Genomic DNA, 10343 nt, shown 5'->3' with positions numbered 1-10343 from the left:
TGGGTGGGGCGGGGCGGGGGAGGGTGGGGTGAAGGGTGGGGTGAGGGACTGGAACAGCAAGGAGAGAAACTGTGACCCTGCCTAGGAAGGAGGGCCCTCTCTCCAACCCTTGACCTCAGAAAGGGGCCGTGACCCCGGGAGCACGCAACACCAAAGAGGAAGCTGGGCAGAGAGACTCCTCTAAGCCGGACGAGGCCCTGGAGGATGCGATGTAAAATGAGCTGCAGTTGGCAGGACCTGGTCTGCCGTGGAGATGTCTACAGTCTAGTCTTTTTTTCTTTTTCGAGACCAGGTATCGAAATGTGTAGCCCTAAATGCCTCTACTGGCTTTGTAAAGTAGGCTGGCCCAGAACACAAGAAAGAGATCCTCCTGCCTCTGCCTTCCCGGTGCTGGGATTAATGATATTCGTCACCACTCTGAGAATCTCCTTCCTCTTCTTACCATTAAATCCACCACCACCCCTAGTCCTGACCAAAGCAGAATATACATAGTATGAAAAATAAATATTAAAAATAATTTTTTCATAGCACTATTGTCTATTTTTTCTGTATCCCCAATTCTTTCACTAGAAGAAATATATTAAAGCTATACTTATTTTATGTATATGAACACTGTTTTGTGGTGCACAGCAGAAGAGGGAATCAGATTCCATTACAGATGGTTGTGAGCCACCATGTGGTTGCTGGGAATTGAACTACAGGTCTTCTGGAAGAACAGCCAGTGCTCTTAACTGCTGAGCCATCTCTCCAGCCCCTGGCTCACGCTTTTAATCCCAGCACTTGGAAGGCAGAGGCAGGCAGACCTTTCTGAGTTGAGATTGAGGCTGGCCTGGTTTACATAGAGAGTTGCAGGACAGCTAGAACTGCATAGTGAGACCCTAACTTGTCTCGAAACACACCACACACACACACACACATGAAATAACTCTAGTATAAGCCAGGCACACAAATGCCCGTAGTCCCAGATATTCAGAAGGCTGAAGCAAAAGAATCCCTTGACTCCAGATATTAAAGACAAGAGAGATGTCTTAGTGGTTAAGAGTGCTTTGTGCTCTTCCAGAAGATCTGGGTTTGACTCCTAGCACCCACATGGAGACTCTCAACCATATGTAACTCCAGTTCCAAGGGACCCAAAGGCCACAGCCATCCTGTCTTTAATCTGTACAGTTCAGTGATTATTAATACACTCTTGCGGTTATATCATCAGCACTATGTAATTTTAGGACATTTTCACCTTCAAATGAACTCTTATACACGTCAGCAATCATACCTAATTCCTCATCTGCTGGTACCCACTAACCTACTTTGTGTGGATTTGACTATTCTGGCATATACATGGATTCAGGTAATATATAGTCGATGCATACTCGTTACACAAATGAAAGTAACTGTAATAACTTTTTGAGACAGTGTTTGTGTAGCCCTGGCTGTCAGGAGTTCAGTCCATAGACCAGGCTACTCTGGAACTCACAGCAAACCACCTGCCTCTGCCTCCCTGAGTGCTGGGATCAAAGGTGTGCGCCACCACTTCCTCAGAGATTTTTGTACCATAGAACTTTCCAGCATTTTCTTATGAGCAGCTAGCTCTGTAGCTAAAGGTGTGTGCCAGCATGTCCAGCTGGCAGTATATTATTCTTTTAAATTTATTTTATGTATATGATTGTCTTATCTGCATGTATGTCTGTGTGCCACATGTATGCCTGGTTTCCAAAGAGACCAGAGGAAGGCATTGGACCCCTGGAACTGAAGTTACGGATAATTTCTATGATTTGGTGCTGAGAACCAAACCTGGGTCTTCTCCAAGAGCACAAGAGCTCTCAATGGCTGAGCCATCCCTCCAGTCCTCCCATTCTATTTCTAATGCACTTAAAATACATGTGTTTTGTAAAAATTGATATTCTATTTACTGTTTAGTAACCTGCTTTTTTTTTTTTTTTTTATCAAGGATGCTCATGAATAGTGTGTCATTTCAGTGCAGATATATGGTTTTCAAAAGGCTGGTCTGGGCATGGTGGCCAGCATGTAATACCAGCACTTGGGAGGCAGAGGCAGGAGAAAGAAACAGATCATCCTCAGCTATAATATATTATGTGTAATATATTATATATATTTCTTTCTCAAAAAAAATGTAATCATACCATTATCCTCAGTATAATGAGTCTGAGGACAGGTTGGACTACCTAAACCCCAAGGAAGAAAGACAGGTGTGGAAGGTGGGAAAAAAAAGAAATGTATTCTCAGTGGAGCTGGCCCTAATGGCAAAGGCACTGGTGAGCCGGCCCGAGGGTATGAGAACAGGAAACTAACCTCTTGGGGCCTATAGTACTTGGGAGAGCGGGGCCCGAACCTCCATTGGGCAGTACAGTGGGGCTAGCTCTAGTGGTAGAGTGTGAGTGACCGCCCCCCCTCCCCAGGGCATGAAAGTGAGTTTCCTGCCAGCTGAAGCATTGGGTGAGCTAGTCCAGGGCCAGTGCTGGAGAGTTGCCCTGGTGGTTTGGGTGCAAGAGAGTTAGCAGACTGACCAACTCAGCTACCATCCACACCCAGGTCCCAGGATTACAGTTGGCCCACCCCAAAAGCTAGCTCCTCTATGAACTGTTAGAATGCATAAAAAGGCTGGCCCTGCTGATCCAAAGCTGCAGGATCTCCACGACACAGGTCAACAACAGGATAACGGACAGGAGTCCTGTGAAGATCCAATTCATGGTGTAGCAAAACCAGACCAATGACTAATTGCAATGAACATTTTCGAGTAAAGATGTGGACAGAGGGGTATACTGTGGGACACACTGTGACACACTACAGATTCCAAGATGAAATGTTTTTCATGCTTTGTTTTGTTTTTACATAGTAAAATTCTTGTTTTTCTTTTGAGGAGGAGGTTGCAAGGGCAAAAGGGTGAATATGAAGGGATGGGGAGAGGAGTGGGAATGTGACACATGATGTGAAAGTCACAAAGAATCAATAAAAAGTTCTTGTTTTTTTTTTAAAGATTTATTTACTTATTTATTATGTATACGATGTTCTGTCTGCATGTACACCTGCAGGTCAGAAGAGAGTGCCAGATCTCATTATAGATGGTTGTGAGCCACACATGTGGCTGCTGGGAATTGAACTCCGGACTTTTAGGAAGAGCAGCCAGTGCTCTTACCCTCCGATCCATACCTCCAGCCCCAATAAAAAGTTTTTTAAAAAAAATGTGTTGCATAGTCTGAATGTTTCAGACACTTTTTTTTTTTTTTTTTTGCTTTATCAGTGAACAAAATGGGAAAGGATTCCTGCCCTCTTTTCTTCTTTGAATTGCATTTCAGAATAAATATCGTTTTGCTAATGAAAAGTTCTCTTTTGTGTTTTTTGTTTGTTTTTGTTTTTTGAGACAGAGTTTCTCTCTGTAGCCTTGACTGTCCTTGTACTAGATCTGTAGACCAGGCTGACCTGGAACTTATAGAGATCCGCCAGCCTCTGCCTCCCAAGTGCTGATTAAAGGTGGCTCATTAAAGGCATGAGCCTTTAACTTGCTAAAAGTTCTTTATAAAGGAAGAAGAAATGACACAATTAACAAACTCAACATTTGGGGTTGGAGAGATGGCTCAGCAGTGGTGAACACTAGCTGCTCTTTCAGAGGACCCAGGTTCGATTCTCAGCATTCATAGCTGTTGGCATACTTTTTTTAAAAAAACGTTTACTCACATTTTTTTTTCTTTTTCTCTCTACTCCATTCCAATCCCTTCCAGCACCCCAATACCAGGTAGGAGAGTGAAAGGGTTAGTGGGAGAGGGGGCACAGTTCTCTTAGCTGCTTCCTGCTGGTTAGGGTTGTCAGGTTTCTTGGAGCCATTCCAACCCTTGTTTCAGGAGATCTCCGTCTTCTTGTCTCAACAGCAAGCAGGAGCAGAAAGGAGGAAACGGGAGAAGGCTTGTTCTTTATCTGGGCTCTGGCATTCTCTCTCTAGAGTTCTCAGATTTAAACTACCTGTAGCTGGCAAAGAGCTCTTAGAGGCCGCATGAGGCAAACAGTCTGCTGCTATGGACCATCTGAATCAGTCCCACATCCCACACCAAAACAAAAACATGTTTATAGCCAAAACATAGGGTGGCTCCTGACCTTCGTTCCAGAGCATGTACATGGTGCACATATATACATACATGCAGAAAAACACCCATACACACAAAATAAAACCTTTTTGTATTTATTTAGAGACAGGGTTTCTCTGTGTAGCCTTGGCTGTCCTGGATTCATTTTGTGGACCAGGCTGGCCTTGAACAACCAGAGATCTGCCAGTCTCTGCCTCCCTGAGTGCTGGGATTACAGGTGAGCACCACCACCATGTCTGGTTAAAACAAATCTGAAAACAGAACAAAACTCAGCATTTGGAACTGGAGCATTAGCTCAGTGATAAAGAGTACTTGTTGCTTATGCAGGGGACCTGGGGTCAGTTCCAGACACCTCCGTGGCAGGTCATAATCTGTAATTTCAGTTCAGGGGAGATCTGACATTCTTCTGATCTGTGTGAGCACTGTGTACATGCAAGCAAAACACTCATGCATATAAAATAAAAAAAAAAATCTTTGGGAGCTGGAGAGATGGCTCAGTGGTTAAGAGCACCGCCTGCTCTTCCAAAGGACCTGGGTTCAATTCCCAGCAACCACATGGCCGCTCACAACCATCTGTAATGCCAACTCCAAGGGATCTGATACATTCACACTAATGCACAATTAAAAAAAATACATTAAAAAATCTTTAAAACTCAGTATTTTGTGTCCTTTAGTAAAATAATTGATCTAGTCAGTAATCTTCAATGGATAAGAATAGAAGAAACACTGACAGTGAAAGGGTGTGTTACAGCAACACACACACACACACACACACTCTCTCCTCATGATAGAATGCAGTGTCTGAGTTCTTGATACCATCCTCCAAAACTTGAATGGAAATATAGTCAGGCTTCAAGTCCAACTTGCTTTTTTAAAATTTATTTTAATTTTTTTAATGTACATTATTTTTTTGGCCCCATGGATATATGTATGAGGATGTTGGATCCCCTGGAACAGGAGTTATAGACAGTTGTGAGCTGCCCTGTGGTTTCTGGGAATTGAACCCCAGTCCTCTGGAAGAACAGCCAGTGCTTGTAACTGCTGAGCCATCTCTCCAGTCCACGTCCAACTTTCATTTGTAAGAATAGAGAGGATAGAGGGATAATCGTCATCATGGGAGAGCAACAGGCAAATAACAGAATTCAGGACGTTCTATAGGTCTGACTGACCCAGTTTCTTCAAGTCCAAAGTATAAAAAGGAGAACGGGGAGAGTGATTGGCGGAAAGAAAACTGGGGACATGGCTCACTTGGGAAAGTTCTAGCCTAGCATGCACTAAGTTCTGTGTTCGATCCTCAGCACTGCACAGAGTGGGCCCAGTGGCATAACACCTGTAAAATTAGCACTGGGGAGAGTAGAGGCAGGAGGATCAGGAGTTTAAGGTCACCCTCAGCTGCTGGATTTAAGTTGGAGGCCAGCATGGGCTATGTGGGGGCCTGTCTTTCAAGTGACTAGATAAATATCTGCACCTATTTAAAATATATGCTTTACGGCCAGAAGTGATGGTACTTACCTTTAGTCCCAGCACTCAGGAGGCAGAGACAGGTAGATCTCTGTGATTTTGAGGCCAGCCTGGTCTACAAAAGTGAGTTCCAGGACAGCTAGAGCTACACAGTGAGACTCTTGTCTCAAAAAACGTGTGTGTGTGTGTGTGTGTGTGTGTGTACATACATATATATGCTTTAATTCATTCTGATATGTGTGCATACCTGTGAAACCACAATCCTAATGAAAATAGTCTTTTGTTGTTCTTCCAGTGATAGTCTGGAATGTGGCTGTAGGCTTCTGGATGAAGATCAGAGGGACCCTGAGATCAGAGGTTCCATTTCTCTAAGGAATGGCTATAGTGATTTTGGGAGAGGCCTGTGCTCCAGGCTCCTGGTCTCACTGGGGAAGGTGGAAATGATTTTTTTTTTTTTTTACCACTTGTTACAGTCAGCTCTTTTAAATGAGATTGTCCTATCAGATGGCAGTGGATACTTGGAGTTCCAAAAGCCTGTGATGACATCAAAGTGTTACAGCTCTCTCTTTGACTAAGCCACCGTATTAACCGCAGAGGTGCGGGCGAAAGCCCATGCCTGGTTGGTTTGCGGCTGAAACACAGGCCCGGTGAAGCTCAGGCCCAGTGGGCTGGAAAGCTAATTCAGGCATGGAGGCATGGAGGCACGGTGGAGAAGTGGAGTGAGAGAGAGAGACACAGAGACAACACAGTGTTATCCTACGGGTGGGGGAAGAATCTCCAGGTGCAGTTAAAGGTTACCGGTGAAAAGCTTGGACACCTCATTAGCATAGGGTGGGTATTTCCAGGAATGTCCAGGTGCCTGCTGAACGGGTTTTCTTATCAGAACAGGGCCAGGCCTGTAATCTTCGCTAAGGACTGTGTGATGCTGCTCCTTACAGGAGATTCCCCAGATCAGGCGACGAGAGACCACTGAGAAGGCAGTCTGTCGCCTTCACGGACGGAGCTCAGAGGCTATCCGGAAATGCCAGATTCTGACCTTACCAGCAGAGTTCTGCCGTCTTTCAATTTCCTCATCTCGCTAATCTCTTCTTGAGTCTCTTTAACCACAAGTGCGCTACTGATTAATGAGCTTTTTGTAGAATTTAATATAACTAGATGTGAATTTTTTTAAAGATTTATTTATTTATTATTTATACAGATTTCTGCCAGATGGTTATGAGCCACCATGAGGTTGCTGGGAATTGAACTCAGGCCCTTTGGAAGGACAGTGAGTGTTCTTCACCTCTGAGCCATCTCTCTAGCCCCCATAGATGTGAATTTTTATGGGTAGTATATGTGTATAGCATAGAGAGGAGCATATGGACAGATCACAACCCATGTAAATGTATATAGTCTAAAGTGACATCAGGTTGGAGGCCACGGCTTTTACCTGCTGAGCCATCTGACTGGCTCAGGGTGAACATTTTCGGTGTTAATGGTTAGTCCCTCTGATATGGCTATATTTGTACGCATTAGGGATGGCTGCTTCTCACAGCTTGATCAGCCTTTTAAGTGTAGTTATTTAAGAGCTTCCAGAGGCCTGCATATGTGGAGATCCCTAGAGTGTAGCCTGCTAGAAAAGAAATGGACGTTTCACAACTCTTCCCACAAACCTTACTCTAGCCTTCTTTTCTTTGTGTGTTCATCTGTATCCTTTGTAATATCGTTTAGAATAAGCTAGTAAAAATTAAAAAAAAAATATTTACTTCCCAATGTGGTAAGACTTACATTGACTTAATCTGAATACTTTTGTGTGTGTAGGCATGTACATGTCTGTGCATACATGTATGTGTATAGACAGTTGTAAGCTGCCATGTGGGTGCTGGGAATTGAACCTGAGTCCTCTGATGCTCTTAAGGTGCCGGGGAAGAGCAGGCAGGGCTCTTAATCCCTGAGCCATCATCTCTCCAGCCCAGAGATAGAGAAATAGAGTCATTCATTGGCCTGGAACTTCGCAAAATGAAGCTCCTGGCTAGGGAGCTTTCAGGATCTGCCTGTGTTTGTCTCCCACTTTAATGTAGATGAGATTACATGTATGTGCCACTGTGCCTGTTTTTTTTTTTATGTGAGTTCTGGGGATCCTACAAGGCAAGTCCTAACAACCCCCAACTTTTTCCTTTTTCTTTTCTTTTTCTTTTCTTTTCTTTTTTTTTTTTTTGAGACTGCATCTCACATAGCTTACGCTGTCCTTGAACTATCTTCCTTCCTCTATTCCTCTACCTCCCAAGTGATGATATTACAGGAGTACATCAACCATGTCCGGATTTGTTTTTGTTTTTTGAGACAGGGTTTTTCTGAGTAGTCTTGACTGCCCTGGACATGCTTTGTAGATCAGGCTGGCCTTGAGCTCACAGAAATCTGTCTGCTTCTGCCTACCAGTTGCTGGGACTGGTATATATAGGTGTGCACCACCACGCCCTGCCAGGTGTTTCTGTTTGTTTATTTTGTTTTGTTTTGACAAAGGCTCTCATACATAACCCTGAAACTTTGCTACATAGATCAAGGCTAGCCTCAAACTCAGAGATCTACCTGCCCCTGCCCCTGAGTGCTGGGATTAAAGGTGTGCACCATTACACCTGGCTGGCTGTTTATTTTTTTATTATTATTACATTTATCTGTCTGTCTGTCTGTCTCTCTCTCTCTCTCTGTGAATGTGTAGACCACAGGTCAACCTCAGGTGTCACTCTTTGGGACAGAGTCTCTTACTGGGACCTGGAGCTCACTCATTAGCTACAAGCTGCAGGGAGCCGCTTGTTTTGCCAGTGGAGTCCAGTGCTAAAACTACCTGGCCTTTGAAGTAATCTGGGGATTGGATTCGAGTCCTCTTGGTCATGCTATAGGTACTTACTTTATTCACTGGACTATGACTTCAGGTGCTATTTTTTTTTTTTTTGAAACAGTTTTACTACATAGTCTAGGTTGGCCTGGAACTCACAGAAATCCATTTCCCTTTGCCACCTTGCCTGGCTCAGCCCATAACTGTGTTATGGAGTCCTGGCTGTCCTGGTCTTGCTTTGTACACCAGGCTGGCCCCAAACTCACAGAGATCTGCCTGCCTCTGCTTCCAGAGTGCTGGGATTAACGGCGTGTGCTACCACGGAGGCACTCCTAACTCTTTTTATATTGACATCCTTCTCATCAATATACCTCCTAAGAAATAAATTCTCTGTAGTAACCATAATCATTCTTAGAAACCTTCCATTACTAGCAGGACTAACCTTCCCTCCTAATAGGATTTTTGCCAAGAGTCTTTTCTTTTCTTTTCTTTTCTTTTCTTTTCTCTCTTTCTCTCTCTCCTTCCTTCCTTCCTTCCTTCCTTCCTTCCTTCCTTCCTATTTTTTTTTTTTTTTTTTTGGTTTTTCGAGGCAGGATGTCTTTGTGTAGCCTTGGCGGTCCTAGACTCAAAGGGATCCGCCTGCCTCTGCCTCCCCAGTGCTGGGATTAAAGGTGTGTGCCGACACTGCCCTGCAGCCAGCCAGGAGGCACTAAGGGAGGCAGAGGCAGGTGGATCTCAGTGTTGTAGGTCAGCCTGGTCTACAAAACGAGTCCAGGACAGCCCAACAGAGAAACCCTGTCTCTGAAGTGGAGGAAAAAGAACTAGCTAAAAATATTGTTCTGGTCTACAAAGTGAGAGGCCAGGACAGCCAAGGCTGCACAGAGAAATCCCTATCTTGAAAAAGAACAAACCAACAGATTTTAAGAAATCATTTTTCCAGCTTTTGTAGCCACTCTAGTTTTTCCTAATCTAATCATTTATATGCAACTAACTCACTTTAATCTCTAACCTGATTCCTAGCAACCAAGAACAGGAAGACAAAAAGGCAATTTGAGCGAGGGAGGGGGAGTTGGGCGGGGTGAGGTGGGGGAGTAGGTGAGGTGTGTGGGGGGGTGCACACCTTTGATCCCAGCTTTCAGGGGAGGCAGAGACAGGCAGATCTCTGAGTTGGAGGCCAGCCTAGTTACAAAGTTCTAAGACAGCCAGGGCTACACATAGAAACTCTGTTTCAAAATTCCCAAAGCTTTACAGTACAATTAGATAATTTGATAATGTACAATTTAGGGGCTAATTGTTTTGCTCTACATGATTGTGCCCCCAGCACATGGGAAAACCCTTGGCTGCTGCTCGGGGGCCTGCCTTTGTGTGTGTGGTGAGGTAGGTTATAATCCGCATTTGTGGGTGTGTAAGTTTTTTGCTCTCGGAAGACAAGTGATAAAGAGAAGAGATTGCCTACCCATGAGTAATTTGTAAATTTATGGAGCCCGGACCTCTCCCAGCTAAGTTTTATTTCTCAATCTGCATTTTATTGTCTCACATTTCACTGTCTAGACTTTGTGGGATAAACAAAAATTTGTAATGTGTGAATCCAACTAGACCCAGGGTAGGAATCCTGAATCCTAAGGGGGGGGGGGGGCTGTGAATCTTCAAAATATTATTATTGTTAACTGTTTTCCTGAGAATTTTTGGGCTGGGTAGTCTTTTAATAGAATACTTAAGGGCTTCCTGTCGCCTCAGGGATTTTTGCCAGATTGCACTCGCACAGCGCTGGTCATCGTCTCTGTACAAGGCACTTCCCTAACTCTAAAAGCTTGCAACACGCATTCCATATGCCAGCAAAGAAGGAAGGCCTGGATACTGTTGTCCGTGTGCTGGTGTGCAAAAAGGAGGGTGTGCCCCGTGTCCAGTGCACCATTTCAGGTCATTCATTCATTCATTCATTCATTCATTCATTCATTCATTCATTCATTCAT

This window comes from Psammomys obesus, unplaced genomic scaffold (genome assembly GCF_907164565.1).
Source record: "Psammomys obesus unplaced genomic scaffold, mPsaObe1.curated_primary_1811, whole genome shotgun sequence".
Lineage (NCBI taxonomy): Eukaryota > Metazoa > Chordata > Mammalia > Rodentia > Muridae > Psammomys > Psammomys obesus.
This window is presented reverse-complemented; position numbering follows the sequence as displayed.